Below are 22,418 nucleotides of genomic sequence, written 5' to 3'. Positions count from 1 at the left end.
CTTTTTCATTTAGGACTATTAGGCCTGTCAATGGTAAGGAGAGAGAACTTTGATAACGGAGAGCAAGTTTCTTGCCTCACGGAGTCAAAGAATGAATCTCGCGGATGCAGGAGAGTGAGTAAAGGGATAGAATTTATTAAGTAAAGATACAGAGAGGAGTGAGAGGGGTCCCGGCAGGGGTGCCGCTGAGGGCTTGTAGGGTTGGGCTTTTATCGAGAGCCTGATCAGGGAACCTAGATCCTTTTAACATCTCCATTAACCTCACCACTGAGCAGGGACCAGTCATAACATCTCTGACGGCTTACGTCTTTAGGGTCTGGTTATTCTTTGTTGCTCACGAGTAGCTGTGATACCAAGACACCCTCCCCACCCACACCTTGGCGCTGGGTGGTCTGGCCTGGTCCCTTATGTCAGGTTTCCTTACACTTCAGCATTTTGGGGGGCTCTGTGAGCCTGCTTCCGTGGCCCCCTACCGAGCCCTGCCCAGCCCCGTTGGTCCCTAACTCAACTTGAGATTAGCTGAACCACTGTGCAGAAATTACAGCAGCAAAAAGACCACAAAGCACTAGGGCTCTGTTGGACACATATCCATGATCATCCATGATAGGAAAGGAAACATCGATGTGAAATACAGTTTCTCTCTACCTTGCTCTCAGTGGCATAAAGTGAGATCTTTCCTCAGAACTCTGGTAAGTTAAACACCCGTCTTACCACTTAATGCGCCACGCTTTATGTGTTTTTAAATCTTCGTCTCTGCAACCTGAATATGAGCTTCGTAAGGTCACAGATGGTGCTACATACGTGTTTCCATCGGGATAATGTCTCATGCGTAGGAGAGACCAGCAAATGTCCGCCTAGTTGACTGAGTTGAACGTTACAGTGAACGTAGGACAAGAACTCCGTGAAGACTTGCACCTCTAGAGCGCCAGGGTTTGGAGGAATGTCGACAAAAAGGACGAAGCCAATAATTTTGGAATTAATGAATAAAATAATGAGACAGAGTTGGAAAAAGACAAAAAAAAAAAAAAGATTAGCAAAGTGATTCATGCCAAAAAAGTGAGGAAAAAACATTAAAGCCTACGACAGAAACAGAGAGGCTCATCCAGACAGATGCATTTAGATGCATTTCTATTTCTAAAACACAGATGAATTCCTATCTCTTCCTGTAATTTTTTTTTAATGGACTTGCTACTTTTATAACAATCAACCGCTCATCGTTACTGGCTTTCCACTTGTCACCACCATGCAACTCTGCCCAAGAGGTTTCATTCCTCCTTATTCATCGAAAAAATGCCCCATGATCCAAAACATAGTCCAAATCTCATTTCAATTATTTGATTTTCCTAAACACTGTCACTGAGATTTTACCTCTCAAATAACACCAAAGGGCTCCAATTCCGTACATTGTTATTATTATTATTATTAATATTTCAAGCAACAATATGCAATACTCTTGCTTCAAATAATATTCAACTAAAAGAACTTTCCATAAAATCTTTAAGCTAAACACTCTTAACTTATTGAACATGTCATAATAATTAATTTTTATCAAATTATTTATGAATAGAAGCTTTAAGTTCCAGAGATACATTGTTTGGAAACATTAACAAATGTTTATAGAGCAACCCTCGGAAATCCATTATTCTACTAGGCGCTTACAGAAGCGTGTAGAGGCACTGAAAGAACCACTTATCCTGAGAACCCAAATCCTATAAACCCAGCTAAACTGACTTTTCTCAAAAGTTAGATCTGATCAGTGGATCAGAGAATTACTTGGAATCAGAGGCATTTGCCACTATTAGCAGAAGTAGTATCCTAGACCATTGTCGAGTTTAACCAAAAACAGCAATAGGATACAAAGAAAGTATCAATGAATGATTCTGGATCATTCCTTTTGGTGCTTCTAAAGGAATATATGCAGATTCTATGTAAGCTGTTGTGCATATAACTGTAAAATAGCTCTGAACAGTAAGAAATCAGTGGCAAACTCAAAATAATTTAATGAATACACATACAACTTGAGCATTAGTTTTTTTGTGTGTGTTTTTGCAGTTGTTTGGGTTTTTTTTTTTTTTTTTTTTTTTTTTGGTATATATCATATGTATCAATAGCAAGTTGCTATTATTTCCCAATAAATAAGCAAACTAGTTCTTCCCAGAACTAAAGAAATAGCTACAGCATATAACACATTCTGCATATAACACATCTACAGTTTAAAAAAGTTATGTTGATGCATTTAAGTCAGAAAAATTTTAAGCTTGGAGAAACTCATAAATGTTTGATATTTTCACAGAGAAAAAATATTTGAGATAATGAGAACAACATAATCATGATTAAAAACTATTGGAATATATAGAAAGAAACAAAACTTTCCAGAAATACCTTCATTATATAAAGCTGTTTTCTTCATTATGCTACTTATTTCTTTTATTTACAAAACTATTCTGAAAAATATATTGTCGGGTGTTAAAATCCCCAAGTCTTATATTTATATTCAAAAACCTTAGTTACTCGGTCCGCCTTATGTGCATCTTTTGATTATAGCAGTTTATAGTCTTTCTTAGTTATGAGTTTACAATAAAATATATGTATTTTTTCACTTAGTAAACTAATTTTGAGTCTTTTTTTTCCCTGTAACCCTTCAGTTTCATGAATGTAAGAAATAAGCAAGTTCTTTAAGCAGTTTTAAAACACACTTTTTTTACAGAGGGAGGAATATTTATTTGCAAACTTCTTTAAAGGCAAACATTTTCAGATTATGCTGAGAGATTCTCTCCACTGGCCATGCACGTAAAATAACCAAGAAAGGAAAACAAAGTTTTGTTCAAGGATTGATGGTTGTCTGAAAAGCTTATTTTACCTCCTTGGTTATCTTACCTATTTCAAAAGAATATAATCTGCCCTTAAAAAATGTATTGTATGCTCCACACAGAGAACCCAAAGGCTCAAATCCTATGGGGGGGCTGATGCTTCTCAAGATTCTCGTTCCCTTAGGAGCTTAATTATCCTGAGTTTGCCCATCTATTGAGACTCCTGCTGCTTCTGCACAAAGAAGGGGCTCGAGAAACTAATTCAGCTTACTGCACTATTGACAAAGGGATTTCTTTGGATTTTTCATAACAATCTCTTCATTAATTTCTCTTTGAAAACCCGTTTGCTAGTCTCCTCATGCCCAAGACCAACAAAAGCTCTGCTCACGCTGAAATGGCAGCATCATGTAATATTTCAAAGTCAGCTGCTTTTTCCATGCCTCGCATCCCTTTGACCCTGTTTGTGCCCCACTGATAGTATTTCCTTTACTACATATATTTGAGAGCTTTGCCCCTTCTCTTCTCTGACTTACCCAAGTCCTGTCTTTTCTGAAAACATTTTCTATTCTGCTCTCTGGAAACCACATTCCATGTTCACTAAGCTCTCTTCCCAACTCAAGTTTTTCACATAATCCTCTCTTGGTCTCCACTCTTTGGCCTCAACTAAAGTATAAATCTCCCCTTGGAATGATCCTTACCCTGGAAGCTACTCCTAATGTTCCACATCCCATAAGCCGTTCCGCAATACGAGTCACGGCTTCATTCCCCAGGGCCACCATTAGCCTCCATCCTCATCAGGCTTGTAAGGTCATCGAGAAATTCTCGCCTGAAAAACAGAATTGCCATATCCCTGAATCTCGGCATTATTCTAGAACGTTGACTCTTTAAGACCTCAGCTCCTTTGAACTGAGTTCTCATCGCCCTAGCCCGTCTGCGTCTGCAGCCCCAGCCTCTTTTTCACCAGTACCCAAAACAACTTGAGTTCAACTTTATTCTTTCACGTCTTCCTGGTCACATCCTCGCTGCTCTCTGAACATGCCAAGTGTATTCTCACCACCGTGTTGCCTTTGTACAAGTTACCTCCTTTCTCCGGGGTACATATACGTCCGGATGATTTCAGCTACAAGCTGCAGAAAAAGAGAAAGTCTATTAACCAAAAGAACATATAATGGTTTACATAAATGGAGGTCAGAGGGACATCAGATTTTAGGGCTGTTCAATCCAAAGGTAAACATTGTAACCGAGGTCATGAATTCTTTCCACCTTTTTGTTCGCTCATCCACCACGCTAGCTCCGTTCTCAATCTAGTCCTTATATCCCAAGGACACCTGCCAGTTGGAATCTTGATGAGATTCTCATGGACATCCAGAATTGGATTCTCATCATCCTCCAGGACAGCTATAAACTCCCTTTCTAGAAACTTTTATTGAGCCCTCTTTTCATTCATGCCATTGAAAGGGATCATATACCAATTCCTAAGTCAAGAACTGTAGCCGAGCAGATGGGATTACTTTGATCGGCAATAGTTAAGATGCAGCCTGAAGCCAGAAACGAGCATTTGGGGAGGCAAATCTCTCTGTCTCTCTATCTCTCTACCTCTCTGTCTCTGCTAAAGGATATTCATCCAGTGTGATTCAGGAATAGACCTTAAAGAGTCTGTAGGGAAAGATGATACCTCAGATGATCCTTAGAACAGTGATTTACAAACCTCATTTTTGAGGGGGGAAATATGTTCTCCAAATGAATGCTAGTACAAGGGCTCCTTGAAAGGTATCAAAGGTGACTTCCTTTTTGTTTTGTTTTGTTTTGTTTTGTTTTTTGTTTTGTTTTGCAAAGATTAAGGATTACTGGTGGTTCCTCATCCACCTAGGAAGCTTCTTAAGATTAGCCTGAAAGCTCTCTGGAGAAACCCCATAGGGTGCAATTTTGAAAACCACCCTTCGACTGTTTCCTGAATAATGTTTAATTATCCTAGCCAGATGACTGAGAGTAACCGACTATTACCTAATATGAGAATAGTGTCTGAAGTTGAGCTAGTCACTGTTATTGATTGAGAAAAAAAGTCTGTATATTCTAAATACCAGGCGTGTTGTTATCATAGTTGATATTTAATTACGGAAATTAAGAAAATCACTGTGAATCTACTTCAAATGCAGAATTTCCTATCCCTGCATAAAGGTAAATATCAAGACTGCCCAGAGATAGGGCCGGTACTTTCTCATGACTCCTTAGGCTCCTCCACCTACATGAAAACCCAGCCGGAGTTGATTTATCAATCCTGACCGAAGGAAATTCTCCATTGGACCGCGTTGTTGCGTAGCCCTCACTAGACTGCATTTAGGACCAGCCTTCTTTTTTTTAATCTTCTTTTTTTATTATTATTATTTATGATAGGCACACAGTGAGAGAGAGAGAGACAGAGATACAGGCAGAGGCAGAAGCAGGCTCCATGCAGGGAGCCCGATGTGGAATTCGATCCCGGGTCTCCAGGATCGCGCCCTGGGCCAAAGGCAGGGGCTAAACCACTGCGCCACCCAGGGATCCCTCTTCTTCTTCTTTTTTTTTTTTTTTACATTGCTAAACACTTGACCATATTGAGCCTAAGAGGCTCATTTGCATATGGAGGTATTGACATCTTGAGTACTTGACATTTTGATTCAAAGTTTAAAGACCAGACCTGTGGCACCTACATTTCTCTGCCCCTGCATTTCCCATCCTTCATTATTGTTGAAGAGATAATAAAACGTCACATATCTTTAGTAAATCAGTCCAGACCTTCTACAAGGACATTGCTTTCCTGGAAGAACAGTCAGAGATCAGTCTCATGGGAAAGTTAATAAAATGTATTAAACTCAGATATCTAAATTGTTTTTTTTTTTTTAAGCACTAGCAAGTCTTGATACTGCCCATCAACCTCTATCAGAGATAAGAATAGAGTGAGCATTCATAGAATTATCCCCTTGAAGACTCCTGATCTCCGCTTCTTAGACGTCAAGACCTAGACAGGCCTTCCGCATGCTCAGTTCGCCCCAGTGTCTCTGAATACAGATGACACCAGGGTCACGCTCTAGAGGACCAAGCCCTCGGTTCAGTTGTCACACAAGTTCATTTGTTTGCTTATCTGAACAAAGTCAGGAAAGAAGATAGTGAGATGCGGGGTCTGCATTCCACAGTTCTCGACTTTTTGTTCACAGCAGGCATAGTTCATCAGAGATACCCCCTCCTGCAACAGCCTAGCGCCATTTCCGATTTAACACATTAAAAATATTTCAAAAAGTGAGATTTTTTGAATATATCATACTTAAGACAAAAAAAAAAAAAAAACCCTATACACCATACAGAATGAGGGAAGGTGGGTTTCTAGAAGGCAACGATCATAAGGAAAGAGCATGAAAGAAGTACAAAGGATTGCAAGTATGTGAAAATGTTACTTAAAAAAAAAACTAAGATATAAACAGTGAATATATAAAACAACAGCAAAATTAATATGGAGAAAATAGAAAAAGTGAAGAATGGGCAGTAAGAGAAAAAGTAGAATCACCTACTCGGCATGTGTCAGAGCATCGCACAGTAATAAATCCAAAACTTAACCTTTGATTTTTCATCTGCAAAGTCAACCTTCCTCTTGTCTCCAGTCTGACAACCACGCGGTCATCCGCTAACCATGGAGTCGCCTTGGGCGGCTCCCAGCTCCTCAGGGTCCTCCTCGGGTCCGGATCTCTTCCCTCCTGTGAACTGTGCCTCCCCAGGTGTCAGCAGGCCCTGCCTCCCTCCTGTGTGGGCACCGGGCACCCGCAGCAGAGCGCAGGAACCCCTCGTGCAGCAGGCAGGCCGGGCCACCCCCCACAGCCTGCTACCGCCCAGGCCTCGGTCCCTGTTCCCTCCTGGCGGCCCTGGGCCCCATCTTCTCACCCCGTGGAGGACTGCCCGTAGCCTCAGGCCTCATCTGCACCTCCTGGGCCTTCCCCTGTGCCCGGGGTGGGGGCTGCTTCCTTCAGCACCCGCAGCACCTCCAGGGGCAGCACTGCGAGCTCCCAGGCCCCGAGAAGTCTGGTTTTAAGTAGTAACACAGTTATAATCGTCTACTTTTTTTTGTATTTACTTGAAGCAATTGCTTGTTCATTTTCATACCTGGAGTGGCAGGAACATGTCTGTTTTATTTCCACTAAGGCAGCACTTGGGATCAGGTATAGTTAGCTCCTTCTACCAACTCAGTGAAAACATTTGACTTCTAATTTTGAAAACGATGAACAGTAGACGGCAAAGTCGAAAAAAAATTTTTTTCTCATTTTCACAGAATATTTTTTATTACTAAAAAAAATTTCTTATGCACATATGTTTAACTAGAGCTTAAAGAGTTACTGTTAAGCATTGAACTCACACCTCACCTTATTTAGTAAATTGAGCCATCGGGATTTATCCATTTGAGAATATGACATGGCAAACTATTTTTAAATTTGTCTTCTAGTAAAATAGCTAATGGGAACTTGGTCATCAAAAAGGCAGTGAATGCATGGAAAGACGCTCGTCATTCATCATCAGGGAAAATGCAAATCAAAACTCCCATGAGATACACTTGACACTGGTAGAAGGGCCAAAATGAACACAGGAAACAGCAGGTGCTGGTGAGGATGCGGCAAAGGCGAGCCTCTTACCCCACTGGTGGGAAGGTGAACAGGGGATTGTAGGGGAAGGGGAACCAAAGGGGGGAAACAAACCATAAGAAACTCAACGGTGGAGAACAACCAGGGCTATGGAGAGTTGGGGGGATGGGCTAGATGGAGGACGGTAGTGAGGGGCACTTGGTATGGTGAGCCCTGCGTGCTACATGGAAGTGATGAATCACTGAATGAAGAAAAAGGGGCAGCAAATGAGGAATAAAAAGCGCTGGAGGAGAAAGAACACGGTCTCTCTAAAGAGAGATCTTTAGATTCTGATCTCTTTAGAGATCTCGGCACGTGTCAGAGGCATCACCTCTGATCTCTAAAGAGATCATCGTCTCTGATCTCTAAAGAGACCTTTAGAGAGAGATATCTCTGAAGAGAGATCTAAGGCCAGCAATCGCTCTTCTGGGAACTCCTATCCTTGCTGCAATCCCTTGGTCAAGGCAAGGGCGCACACGGTGGTTTTTTTCTCACAGATTTCCCCGGTTTAGCCTTTGCAAATACGACTAATACTTGTTTGTTGTTGCTGTTGTTGTTGTTCATTTCATCCGCTGTAAACAACTGAATATCCAGGTTCAACACCAAACTCAGAAGTTAAAAGGGCTGTTAGGTGACTTTACTATTCTGCATTCTCCACCCCACAGTTCTTAGTACATCTGCGTCATCTAACCAACGCCCCCAAAGGCCCGTTGCATTCTTGTTGAGCTCCAGCACCTCCTTACCCAGCTGCTTTGGGATGAACACTTAGGACACGTTCTTATTTGACAATGATCCTTTTCACCTTTTTGTCCTGAAGGAATATCTGCTTAAATATTTGTTAAGAATCCTTCAAACGGAAAACTTCACCGCCATGGTCCCCAACAATTAAGTTTTTATGTGTGTGTATTGGAAGACGTTTGACTTAATTAAATGAGCAAAGATTCCAAAAGTCATTAAGAATCACATCAGAATCTAAAATACCCCAGGAAAGTTTCCTTTTAAACGGAGAAAGATCTAGGAAGAGAACCTTCGCGGCTCTCACAATAGAAGTTGTAATTGTTCCAAGTGATCAGTATCTACACGTCGTAGTTGGAAAGAGCCCAGGGCTTCAGAGAAGGCAGCACCGAACGGCCAGATGGAACAAACGCGTGACGACTCATGGCTTGGGGACGCCCTACGAGATGGGCAGAGCATGGACTCGAGTTTGCTGGGACACACACCCACTCCCTCCCGCTCCCACGAAGGCTCGTCTACATTGGCCCCACCGCAATGTCCCATAGACTGGACCGTTGAAGTGCGGAGGTGCAACAAAGAATTCTAAACCAAAGTAGATGTTAACTGAGTTTGAAGAAGAAATGCTCTTTCTTATTCTCTAATCCTGGTTTAACCTTGAGAGGCGTAGAGAAGAGGAAACATGGGACAATTCAGTCATTTGACCTTCAGAGCAACGTCTTCACTTGAGGAATTTGCTACTTGTCCGCACCGGCTTTTCTATTGCAGACTTTGTAGATTTGTTTGGCTTTTCCAAATATTGAACAGTGTATTAGATAAACTCACAGGGAAGCAGAGTTCTGAAGTTCTGAAGTTCTGTATTAGATAAACTCACAGGGAAGCAGAAGTCTGAAAATGTCTATTAGCCAAAAAAAACAAGCCACGCTCGACTGTCGGAGTAACCGCAGGACACGTCACTGAGGGAACGGGAATCACATTGGCATGACACCCCTTGCCCACTGGACCTGGCCCACTGGATCGTCCCGCCCATCCAGCCCTACCGGTTAGAGAAATATCCCGACACACAGCCAACGACCCAAGAGAATGCTGAATGTCAGGGTCAGCTTACGTGCAGGAAACCCAAACTCATTTTAGAAATAGCTTCATTTTTCTTCCCATTCATGCATCTTCTTAACTGAGATGTCAGCAAATGCAAATTAACTTAAATAAGCTTCATGGCCTACAGCTTTCTCTAAACACCCTGGACTGAGTGATATTAAGAAAAAATTTCAGATTAATTAAACTCCTGTCTGGGCTCACCCAAAGGTAAATGTAGCAAAAGGAAAGCTAATTTACTTTAATAAGGCAAAAAGAACAAGTTGTGGGCTTCCTGTCTCCATCTATGGAATGGAAACCTTGTGCCATAGGGCTCAGCTCAAAGGCGCCTGCTGGCCCAGTGCGTAGAGCACGTGATTCCTGATCTCAGAGGCTGTGAATTTGAGTCTCATATTGGGTGTAGGGACTACTTAAAAATAAAATCCTGGGATGCCTGGGCGGCTCAGTGGTTGAGCATCTGCCTTCAGCTCAGGGCGTGATCCCAGGTCTGGGGATCTAGTCCCACATCGGGCTCCCTGCATGGAGCCTGTTTAAAAAATAATAATAATAATAAATAAATAATAAAAAATAAAATCTTAAAAAATAAAAAATAAAAATAAATGCACTTTGATGGAGATGCACAAAGAAAGAATGAACGTGGAAATCTTCACAAGTGTAAAAAAACTGCACAAAGGCCGAGGGCGAGTATTTTTCTTCTGTTTATGGACATCATCCCACGCTCAGCAACACGTAAGATCACAGGATACAAAATCTGCTGTAATTTTTATCTACATGAACATTTCACCCAGCGCTTCCTGTTCTATGAACACTTCTCCACAGAAGTGATGGTTTTAATCATTTCGATAAGATTTCGACTTCAGAGCCACAGTATTCATGATATCACCACAGCTGACGCATACGCAACTGGCCCTGGAATAACACAAGTTTGAACTGGGCGGGTCCACTACACCTGGCTTTTTAAAAATAAATACGTTACAATATACTTCCTTATGGCTTTCTTCATATTTTCTTCTCTCTAGCTTACTTTATTGTAAGAATACAATATGTGATATGTGGTATACACGAAATACGTGTTGATTTTTTCTTTCTTTCTTTATTCATCAGACCCAGAGAGAGGCAGAGACACAGGCCGAGGGAGAAGCAGGCTCCCTGCAGGGAGCCCGACGCGGGACTCGATCCCGGGACCCCGGGGTCACCCCCTGAGCCCAAGGCAGATGCTCAACCGCTGAGCCCCCCGGCGCCCCGAGATACTAACTGACTGCAACCGTCAGGCTTCCAGTCAACCGTAGGCTACTAGCATTGCTGTGGGGGAGTCACATCATGCAGGAATTTTTTACTGCAAAGGGAGTCAGTGCCCCCAAGTCCTTGTTCAAGGATCGACTGTACTTCCCTGTTACCACTGTGGTAAGTGGGTCCTGACTCTGAATGATTTCTCCTAAAAACAAATCAGTCTAGGGATATACTACGATTCAAGGTGAAATATTGCTCCGTCCGTAGTAGTTGTCAATTTTGTTCGACTTCTTTTCGGGTTCGCTTTAAAATGTACTGTTTCTAGTATTTTCGGCTGCCCAGCATGTGGACTGCCTTTGCTATATTTAGAAAATTCTCCACCTTTTAGATCTTGATGGAAAGTAGAGCCTACCCCCAGCTACTGGACCTGGGACCCTAGAGACCTGCTTTTCTGGCCTCCTGAAGCTCAGATACTCCGACGCACGGAAAACAGAAGCTAGAGCCTCACACACGACTCGAGGAGATTGTCTTAGAGACAGATGCCCCAAAATGTAATTCCCTCGGGTACACGGCACCCGTGGCATGTGGTGTCACCGTTCTGTATCAGCAGCACCAAAGGGGCGCCCGGGGGCTCAGCAGTTCAGCGTCTGCCTTCCGCTCAGGGCGTGACCCCTGGGTTCCAGGATCGAGTCCCGCATCGGGCTCCCTGCATGGAGCCTGCTTCTCCCTCTGCCTGTGTCTCTGCCTCTCTTTCTGTTCTTTCATGAATAAATAAATAAAATATTTAACAAAAAATTTAAAAAAAAACAGTGAGTTGCAGGTGTTCACCGAATAGATTGATGATGCAATACAAAAGCAATCGAGTAAATTATTTTATTCTCCAGGTCAATACATATGTTCATTTGCTGTATGGAAATGCATAAATTCTCAATCACTCCAAAGAAAACTTCAAAGTGGCCCATTTCCCGCCGGTCCGCTGGGCATTCCTCCAGACTGACTGCAGAAGGAGGCCCCGGGCCACCTGACCTCCAGGCCCCGCTGGCCACCCTGCACCCCGGGAGGTGAGACGGGCCCACTGGGGTCGTGGGGGCAGCGCCCGAGTCACTGAGCCTGGCTGCCAGCTGTGGATCGTGGGCCTAGGGCCGCTAGGCCGCGGCCTGCCTGGCACCCAGGCCTTGAGGCTCAGCCCAGGTGGGACAGGAGGCCACCGGGCCCGCCCAGGCCGCCCTCCAAACGCCACTTGGAAGGACGGTGTCTCTGAAGAAAATGTGTCACGGTTTCGCAGAATGTTCCTGCTCTCCAGCCTCGTGGGAGCAGGCCTCACTCGGTGTTGGGCGGTGGGACGTGGCCCCTAACGCTTCGCTCGTCCTAACAGCCAGACAAGAGTTGCTGCATCGATGACCCCAAAACAAGCGCTTTTTCCTTCATTACAACCAACTTTTTTTTTAATGTTGCGACTTAACCATTAACCTTGTTCAACAGACATGGGTATTAATGACATAGATTTTTTTTTTTTAGGTCATATTGATCTTCAAGGGACACGGTGTTGCCACCACTGAGGCCATCTAGTAGGAATGATCCTAGATTGCCAGGACAAATGCACCGTCAGTACCACAAAAAAGATCTTTGGGTTCGCAGTTTTTGTTCAGATACGTTGGAAAGACTGTTTCCTGTGCGGGAGCGGTTGGAGTTGAGACCACGTGGATCTAGACACTATGCTAAGTGGTATGCGTGAGAAATGAGGCGAGGAGGTGGAAGTGGGAGGGCCACGAGCAGTCCTGCCTCCAAAGGAAGAGCCGCGCCACCTCGCAGGGCAGTGAGCTTCCCTAACCCGCCAGTTCTTCCAATAAACCTCGGAGGGACAGGGGCCCTCTGGGACGAGGACTCGGCCTTCCACGTTCTCAGAAGCCTGTCCCCTCCACTTGGGAAACCTCACGTTCATCGCTTACGTGTTATAAACTAATTTGGCTTCTTGTCATTTCAGATTTTTTTTCCCCTCCCCTCAGTTGGAAGCATCTAGTGATGACTTCTCAGGTCAAATGGTCACTCGCGTAAACCTTATTATTCCTTTTTTTTTTTTAATTTAATAAATTTATTTTTCATTGCTGTTCAATTTGTCAACATATAGAATAACACCCAGTGCTCTTCCCATCAAGTAAACCTTATTATTCCAAGTCACAGATCTTGGTGTTCCAGATTTAATGTAAATGCGTGTAAATGTGTGCGTGTGTCTAATACAGGCAGAAAATGATTCACGTTTTATGTGATAAAATATAAGCATCTAAAGGAAAAATATTCTAATACGTAAAATTTATTCTCATACATAGAAAATATTCTAATGTATCAACATCCACATTTTACATATTTGTAATCTTTCTGAATCTATAGGACTAGTCTTAAAAAGTGTTAAGTACTTTTTCAAGAAAAGGTTACATTTCTTTGTTGCAGAAATAACTTACAGCAGTCCAAGCATGGTTTTCCTGTGATTTTGTTTCTTTAGGCCCAGGGCTTGGGTGGTGGTTCCTTGTATTGTGTACAATCTTCTAAGAGCAAAAGATGAATTGTTTTTCTTTTTTTTTTCTTTTTTTGCATAGTCCAGTTAAACTGAAATCAAGGAATCTAAGGTGTGACTAGACTTTGGAGGTTGTTCTATCAAAAAAAAAAAAAACAACATTTTTTTTTTTTTTTTGATTTTTCAGATACCACCTTTATTTTTTTTTTTTATAGTTCTTTGAAGTTATTTATTTTTATTTTTTTTTTTATTTTTTTTATTTTTTTTATTTTTTTTTAATATTTTAATATTTTATTTACTTTTTATTTATTTATTTTATTTTTATTTTTATTTTTATTTTTTATTTTTTGGGGGTTAAATATATATATGTTTATTTTTTTTTTATTGGTGTTCAATTTACTAACATACCGAATAACACCCAGTGCCCGTCACCCATTCACTCCCACCCCCCGCCCTCCTCCCCTTCTACCACCCCTAGTTCATTTCCCAGAGTTAGCAGTCTTTACGTTCTGTCTCCCTTTCTGATATTTCCCACACATTTCTTCTCCCTTCCCTTATTTTCCCTTTCACTATTATTTATATTCCCCAAATGAATGAGAACATATAATGAAAAACAACATTTTTTTTTAAGATTTTGTTTATTCATGAGAGACACAGAGGCAGAGACACAGGCAGAGGGAGGAGAAGGCTCCATGCAGGGAACCTGATGTGGGGCTCGATCCCAGGACCCCGGGGGCACGCCCCTTCCTGACCCCCCACACACCTCCTCCACCCCTTCCACCCCCAAGGCCTCCCCCCTCCCCTCCCCGCCGCCCTCCTCCCAAGGCCTCCCCCTCCCCTCGGCCCCGCAGCAGGTGCGGCCACCGTGACACCTGCGGCCCCGCGGGGTTGAAGGGCCGCGGGCAGGGACAGGCAGGGACAGGGAGGAGCGAGGGGAATCGGGGGCAGCGGGTCCCACCGACTCCCTGGGGCCCGGCCGGGCGGGCTCCCACCAGGTACTTCCCTCCCCTGGGTGCAAAATGAGCGAGAACTCCCAAAACCCTTTTCCCCCTTACCTCCCTGTCTGCCCAGAATTGTGTCAAGAACTTTGAGGCTCTCATTTTAAGGGGATTTTCTTTCCCCCAAGGTTCTGGAGGGAAAGGATCAGAAAGTCCCATCAGGGGAGGGAAGGCCTTCCTGGGAGTCGCCCTGTTTCCATTACTGCCAACACGGTGGGAAGAAGGTACAAAGTAAGTAAGAAACAGGAGAGCTGAATCCAGATGCATCCATGAATGGAACCTAAGAGGTTGGTAAAACTCTACCTAATACCCAAATAAACAAAAATATCAGGCGCAGTGAGTGTTGTAGGCAAATCAGATCCCGCTCGGCAAATGAATGCTAAATGGCACAAAAAAAGAAAAAAAAGAACAGCTCCAAACTCATTTTATGAGATGGCAATGACCTCAATGCCAGAATTTGACTAAGACATCATAAAAGGCCAATTTATTTGCGAACATAGCTTGATTTTTTTTAGAATAAAATATTAGCAATCAAAACCGAGCAATGGGGAAAAAAAAAGATTAAATGGTCGTTTTTGTGTAATCTCCAAGATGCAAGAAGATATGAGTTTCAGAGAAAAACATTAACGTGCTTTTCTTTTTTCCCTTGGAAATTAGAGAAAGATCATATTATGAGTCAGAATAAATGAGTTAGATTAAAACTTTAATAAACTCGAGAAGCATGTTTCTCCTCTAATAGAGACAAGTAAAAAATTTCCTAGCGAAAAGGGAATAGGACTTCTTTAGCACTGTAAAGGGACTTCGCAGAAGGCTGTCGTCAATGGGAAACTTAATGGGCATTTATTTTTTATTCTCTTTAAATAAGAATAAGAAAGCAGTGTCCACTATAGCAACTACTTTTTGAAATGACATGAGGGACAAGGGCAAACAAGTATTAGGATTAGGTGCAGAGATCTTTCTTTTAGTAAGACCTTATTTCTTTTAGAGGACTTTAAGGTCCACAGCACAAGGGAAAGGAGCTTAGAGAGATTTCTTATAGAGCCCTGCCCCCACAGTTAAGATTGACATCGACACATCACAATCCCCCAAAGTCCATAGTCTGAGTCACTTCTGGTTCTGTACATTCTAGAGGTTTGGACAAACATATAATGAATGACATGTACCCATCGTTGCGGTGTCATACAGAGCAATTCCATTGCCTTAAAAATGCTCGTGCTCCCCTTATCCATCCTTCCTCCCACTTTGACCCGTGGCAACCAGTGATCTCTTTATTTTTTCTATAGTTTTGCCTTTTCCGGAATGCCATGTAGTTGGAACTCCACAGCATGTAGCCTCTTAAGATGAGCTCCTTCCACGTAATCATATGCATTGAAGTCTCCTCCACGTGATGTCTTGCTTTGGTGGCTCAGTTTTTCTTCAGCGCTAAAAAATATTCCGCTGTCTGGATATACCGCCATCCCTTTATCTGTTCACTTGTTAAAGGACTTCTCAGTTGCTTCCCAGTTTTAGCAACTATGAATGAAGCTGCTGGAAACATCCATGTGCAGGGCTTGGTGTGGACCTGTTTTTGATTCTTTTAGGTCAATACCAAGAAGCCCTCCCGCTGCATCACGTAGTGAGATGCATTAGCTCTGTAAGGAACAACCAGGTGGCCTCTGCAGACCCGCAACAGTGTGTGACAGCTGGTGTTGCTCCCCATCCTCGCTGTTCCCGATTTGGGCTCTTCCAGGGTATGTAATGGGGTCTTGGCATTGTTCAGTTTGCATTTCCCAATGTCACGTGATGCGTAGCATCTTGTCATATGCCTCTTCACCATCTGTGTATCCTCTTTGCTGATGTGTCTGTTCAGGTCTTTGGCCCACGTTTTAATCGGGTTATTTTCTTGTTATAGAGTTTTAAGAGTTCTTTGCATATTTTTGGATAACAATCCTTTTTATCAGGTGCGTCTTTGGCAGATATGTTTTCCCACTCTGTGTCATCGCATTCTCTTCACAAAGCAGAAGACTCCACTGTGATGAAGTCCAGCTTATCAATCGTTTTTTTCATAGACCATGCCTTTCTAAAAAGTCCCTGCCGTACTTAAGGCCATCTAAGATTTCCTCCTATGTTACCTTCTAGTTTTATAGTCTTGCATTTTACACTTACACTTTAATCCATTTTGGGATTAGTTTTTGTGAAAACATTGAGGTCTGTTATTTATTCTTTTTTTTTTTTTTTTTTTTTTGTAGGTAGATGTCTAGTTAGGTGGTCCAGCAGCATTTGCTGAAAAGACCGTCTTTGTTCCGTTGTATTACCTTTGCTCCTTTGTCAAAGAACAGTTAACTCTATTTATAGGAGTTCACGTCTGGCCTCTCTATTTTGTACCATTGATCTATTTTCCAAAACCACACTATCTTCATTACTAGAACTTTACAGTAAGTCTTAAAGTTGGACAATGTCAGTCTTTCATCTTTGTTCTTCTCCTTCAATACTGTGTTGCCTACAAATGTGCGGTTTGGTGTTGGCTAAGTGTTAAGTATCATGTTAGCTGTAGGTTTTTTGTTGATATTCTTTATCAAGTTGGGAAAGTTTCCACCTATCTTTGACTTACAGAGAGCTTTTATCATGAATACATGTTGGGTTTTGTCAAATGCTTTTTCTGCATCTATTAATATGATTCTTTGTTTTCAGCCTATTGATGTGATGCAATACATTAACTGACCTTTGAATATTAAACCAGCCTTGCACAAATGGTATAAATTTCACTTGGTCATGATGTATAATTCTTGTGAATATTGTTGGATTTCCTTTGTTAATATCTTCTTGAGGATTTCTGCATCTATATTCAGGAGAGATATACTCTGCAGTTTTCTCTTCTTGTAATCCCTGCATAGTTTTGGTATTAGGGTAATGGCGACCTCAGAGAATGAGTTAAGAAGTATACTTCTCTGCTTCTGATTTCCATTAGAAATCACAGAGAACTGGCATTATTTCTTCCTTCATGTTTTAAATTCTGGACTGATAATTCCAAAATTCCTCCCATGTCTGGATGTGATGCTTGCTCTGTCCCTTCAGATTGTGTTTTTTTTTTCTCTCTTGGTTTACCTTGTCATTTTGTCTTGATGGCAGGTCATGGTGCACTAGATAAAGGGAACTGCTGTGAATAGGCCTGTAGTAATATGGAAAAGTGGGGAGGAGAGGCCTTCTCGGGGCTGTGCTTAGGTCTTGGCCTTTCAAGGAGCCTAGGCCTCTGGACTGCGAGCTTCACAAGAGTCTCTCAGTTTCCCCTCACCCCCATTCCTTAGGTGGCAGATTGGGCTGGACTGGGCATTTCTTTCCCTGTAGGTCAGCTAGGCTCCAATTAAGAGCCCATTAGGGCTCTTAGGCTCTCATTAAGTAGTTTTCCTTGGGGCCGACTGTTAGGGAGAACAGATACTCCAGGTTATTACAAAATGGTTCCTTTCCCTTCCCTTGCAGTACCCAGAAGGGGATTTTTGTCTGGTACTTATGTGGACCCCTGGCTGAGATCCCCGTGGCAGATCTCACAATATCCTGACCCCCGTCTCCATGCCTGGGTCAGCCTGGAGCTTTCGTGTCTCAAAGCTGTCCCCACCGAGCTACTGGGAATTCGTGAATTCCAGGTCAGGCTTTCCTCCCCCGTCGCTGGTTTCTGAGGAGCTTCAGAGGGTGAGTCTCCGGTCCGCCTAAGCTGGGATGGCCTGTCTGCCTCTCCAGTCCTGGGATTTGTCCTGGATCCGCCGGCTATCACAGATGCAGGAAGAGTGGTTGATTTTTCCATTTGTTCGGCTTTTCGCTTGTGGTTCGGACGGAGTGGTAATTTCCAAGCTCCCTACCCACAGACCCGGAGAGATTCATGACAAAGAAAATTCAAGACAAAGTGAAAAGTATTAAAAATGACCATCTGGCAACCTTAATAAGAAAGCCTTCCTTGACCAATCCTAGCCCCCCCGCCCCAACAGACACACTCCACATCATCATTTTTTTGTCTTGCTCTATTTTGTTTCTCTTTAGCACATTTCACTACTTAATGTTCTATATGTTTTATTCATTTATTTTGCTTTTTTACAACCACTAGAATGTTAAGCTCCATAAAGGCAATAGTTTTTCTCTGATTTTCCCCGTGTTGTACTCCCAGTATCTGTAACACTGCCTGGAACAGAGTTGGTATTCCACATGGATCTGTTGAGTGAATGGATAAAAAAGCAAAAGAACTCATACGGTGGTTCAATAAGGTTACTATAAAAATGAATTGTGCTCCATGTGCCACTAGCATTACACTTAAGAGTGCAATTTAAAAATATATATAATATTTATACTAGCAAGAAACATGGTGAGATACCTAGGAGTATGCTAAACCAAAAATAAGACCGAAATAACTGTCTTTTTATTTACTTGTTAATTAGGGACTGTTAATACTTACCGTAACTGTAGTTTCAATCCCACAGGAATGAAACCTTTAACCGATCAACATGGAATTTCTGATCAATTGTAGGAAATTTGCTGGTTGCCCTCCTCGCTCCCCAAGGAGGGCAACCTTGCCAAACAATGCATTTCTTACTAATAAATCCTTTTTGTCTTTTTATTAATGCCTTCTCTCTGCCTTTAAAAGCCTTTCTTTTGTTTAGAACAGAAATTTGGTGGAGCTTTGTGATTTATAAATCATTTAATAAAGCCAGTTAGATTTTCAAATTTACTTGGTTTGATTTTTTTTTTAACAAGACTAATCAATGTCAGACAGGTATCCTTTCAACCCAAATTAATCCATAAATTTAGTGTATTTCTAGCCACACTCTCAACAGGTCTTTCAATAAGGAGTGAGTGACTTAAAACATATGTTGAAGGGCAAAAAGCCATAAAAAGAAAAAAAAATTTAAGAAGAACAAAAAGTGAAAGAATTAACCCAACCAGAAAATAAGGATATTTTAAACCTTAGCGTTTGAGATTGTGTGGGTATTATTGCAGAGTTAGACAAATAATGAAACAGAGTACAGGTATCTGATAAGTAGAATTTCAGTAAAAGTAAAATGATGGATAATTTTGTAAATAGTGCTGGAAAAAGTGGTAATCTGTATGGAACAAAATAATGCTATTATCTCTATCGTCTCATATATCAAACCTCAGATTTCAGGTGAGTAAACCCCTTAAGATAAAGAACAGCTTGTATCATGTCTAAAAGTAAGGATAACAGTCTGTATTTGTGACCCACGTAAAAATGAGTTTATTAAAACAGGCATGAAACGAATAATGGCCAAAAAAAAAATTGATAAGTTTAACTACACTGAAATTTAAAATGTTAGTACGATAAATAATTTCATAAAATGGGAAAAGTCTACGCATTATTAATATTCGGAAATATTAAGGTTACTTACAAATCAATAAGATAAAGAAAAGCACTCTAATTAAAACTAAAGTGACAACAATAATGACCAGGAACAGGGAAGCCACAAAAGGAGAAACCCACATAGGCGAGAAACAGATGGAAAGCTGTTCATCTCCCCGGTAATTAAGGACTTGAAAAACAAGACCGCAAGAAGGTGCCATTTCACACTCACCAGCCGGGACGCGCTGTTCCAATGCCTGGTGTTGGGGGGGAAGTGGAGGTGAAGGAATCCTCGCGCACTGCTGAGGAAAGTATGAACTTGTACGGTCTCTTCCAGAAAGCAACCTTGCAGGAGGGATCTTGTAACGTTTGCAGGATATTGTAAACCGGGAGGATATTGCAAGATCCAGCATTTCCACTCCCCGGGATGTGTCCTGGAGACACACACAAGACACGTGTGCCGGAAAGATTTTTTAATCATTGCATAATAACAATAGGTAACATTATTATGTGGCATCTACTAAATATTGGATCTATTTTCACTCTTTTTAGGTTTCACAGAAACCTTCTGAGGTGGAGGCTGGTTGTATTCCCTCTTATAGTCGACGAGCTCGAGACCCACGGAGAGCAAGGAATTTGCCAGGTTCATCGAGCTGAGGAGCGGTGGAGCAGGGTTTCCAAGGAGCTCGGCCGGCCCCAGAGCCCTTCATCCTGGCCCCTTGTTAATACTCTCTCAAAAGCCTAAAGGGAGATATTCAGAAACCACTTAACGTCCATCAACAAGAGCATCAAGTAGCCATAAAATAGACAACTTTGCAGTAGCTTCATCTACTAACACGGATGTAAGTTGAATCACAACCATGAACTCAAAAGTCACGCGTGAATATAGCAGTTCAGTATCACTTATATGCCATCTTACAATATATAAAAAAAACATATTTTTACGGGTACGTATGTGTAATAGAGGCAATACGTACACCAGGATAATAAACATCAGGCTCCACATAACAGTTCCGGCCGGACTACGCAGGCGAGTTCTAATTCACCTTAAGGTCAAAAAGAAGAAAATCCAAAGCAAGTCTGGCATCACGTTAACATTTGTCAAAATCATGAACTGGGCAGTCAGCTGTTTCTTGCATTATTTTGTAAAACTTCGCGTGTGAATTTTTCATGACGACGTGACGACGCTACCACTGATACAAACCTTAAACTCCTCTTGTCACAGTCCGCGCAACTTTTATTTTTGTTGTCTCTCTGATGTGTGAACACGTTGACGGGAAGGTGGACCCATTCACCGCCCCCTTAGGGTGCTCAGGGCCCAGGACATCCGCCGAGGCACCACCTGGGGAGCTCTCCCTGCGGCCGGGTGGGAAGGGGCCGACCCTAGGCACGCGGCCCCCTTGGTCCTGGGCCCGGATTCCTCTCCCCTGGCCTGGCCTGGCTCCTTAGGGGGCTCCTGGTCCCTTGGCCTCCGAGCAGCCGCGCAGGGAGTGGGCATCCTGCCACCCTCCTGTGAAAGAAAAGGGTCCCTATCCCCTTTGTCCCTAAGCCCTGGCAGGTGTTATGCAAATGTGTCCTTATCCTCTCAGGGGACTTTGAACTCCTCCCGCCAGAAGCAGGAAGGCAATGGTCTCTAAGGAGACGAGGGCAGCGTGGCCACGAGGAAATCCTCGTGAACCCGAAACTCCTCTCATTAAGACGAGTCCCTGAAATGGCTGGAAACGGCGGCCACTGCGGGAGGACCCGCGTCACCCTGACGCCCGGGAGCTGCCGACGCCTTCCAGTGGCAGCATCACGCTCGGAGGCCGGATCCTCGGCTCCCACTGACGCGGCTCGCCCGTATTTAAATTTCTCTTGAAGAAAATCTGAGTGTGGTTATGGTGACAGTCTGTCCCTACCGTCAGGTCATCTGCAATCTAAAAGAGCTGAAAAAAATAAAATAAAAAAATAAAAAATAAAAGAGCTGATTCTTATTGTGGTAAAACACACACACACACACACACACACACACACACACACACACTTTAACAGGCATTTAAGACCCTAAGTGAAATGAATTCCCTTTCTGCAGCTCAATTTCAGGCATCGCTGAGCAGGTGGGAGATTTGCCCCCTTCCTCTCGTCAAGGCTTTGACTCTGCTTACGTCTAAATCTAAACACATTCCTTTACTAAAGTAGTTCACTTCACGTAATTAATTCGAATTTCTTCACCTCAACATATATCATTTCTACCTAGATAATATTTATTTTTATATAGGAAATAAGTATCCAATGTGTGCCTGTTGTAATAATCTTTAAAAGTCCATTCATCTAAAAAATTAAAAAAATCTATTCATCTCTTTTTATAAGATTTTATTTATTTATCCACGAGAGACACAGAGAGAGGCAGAGGCACAGGCAGAGGGAGAAGCAGGCTCCATGCAAGAGCCCGATGTGGGACTCGATCCCGGGACCCCGGGGTCACGCCCTGGGCCGATGCTCAACCGCTGAGCCCCCCCGGGATCCCCTCTATTCATCTCTTTTTACAATACTGTTTAGAATGCAGAATCGTAATGGTTTAATATGAACTTCTACAACCTCACAGAAACTATTATTTTTCTCCCTGTCTTTCTGTATTTCGATAGGATGTCAAGATGTAAGATCGTAGTGTTTACTATTATGATCCTGTTAATCATAAAATATAATTGAACCGAACATTTTTAAAGCAAATTCCACGTCAGACGTGTATCTTTCTTAAATGATGTAGACTCGGTCGTAAGTCTGTGCGATCGAATCTGCAGTAATTAATCCTACAAGAAAATACAGTGCGCGCACTAGTTTTTGGGAAGGCACAGGGGATCCTCGTCCTCTGAGGACGGCTGTCCATGACACGCCCTATGCAGTTCCGGGTCTTTCCACAACCTCCCTGTGACCATGACACCTTTATTTCAGCGATGAAAGGCGTAAGGCAGACAAACTCCCTCCGGCCGTCTCTCCTCCTCCGGAGAGCCCTACACAGACGTTGGGGCAGGTCAGGACCTATGGTTGCCCAGACCGACCCTGACAGCTTTCCTGATGCTCCTGGTGGGGCCGCCGCGC

The 22,418-nt window shown here is 42.7% G+C and overlaps 1 long non-coding RNA gene across 2 annotated transcripts; it reads left to right on the top strand.

Annotated features, from left to right (window-relative positions):
• The first annotated feature begins 13,852 nt into the window (after window positions 1–13,852).
• LOC140624242 (uncharacterized) lies at window positions 13,853–21,261 on the top strand. Of its 2 annotated transcripts, XR_012023749.1 has the most exons (5): window positions 13,853–14,017; window positions 14,149–14,307; window positions 15,601–15,750; window positions 17,477–17,640; window positions 19,893–21,261. It is a non-coding gene; the product is annotated as an uncharacterized lncRNA (long non-coding RNA). The 2 variants fall into 2 exon arrangements; XR_012023748.1 differs by lacking the exon at window positions 17,477–17,640.
• The last annotated feature ends 1,157 nt before the right edge of the window (window positions 21,262–22,418 follow it).

The sequence above is a fragment of the Canis lupus genome, chromosome 34 (assembly GCF_048164855.1).
Source record: "Canis lupus baileyi chromosome 34, mCanLup2.hap1, whole genome shotgun sequence".
Lineage (NCBI taxonomy): Eukaryota > Metazoa > Chordata > Mammalia > Carnivora > Canidae > Canis > Canis lupus.
Note: the sequence above shows the minus strand (reverse complement) of the source record. Positions and strands in the feature narration are given on the sequence as shown.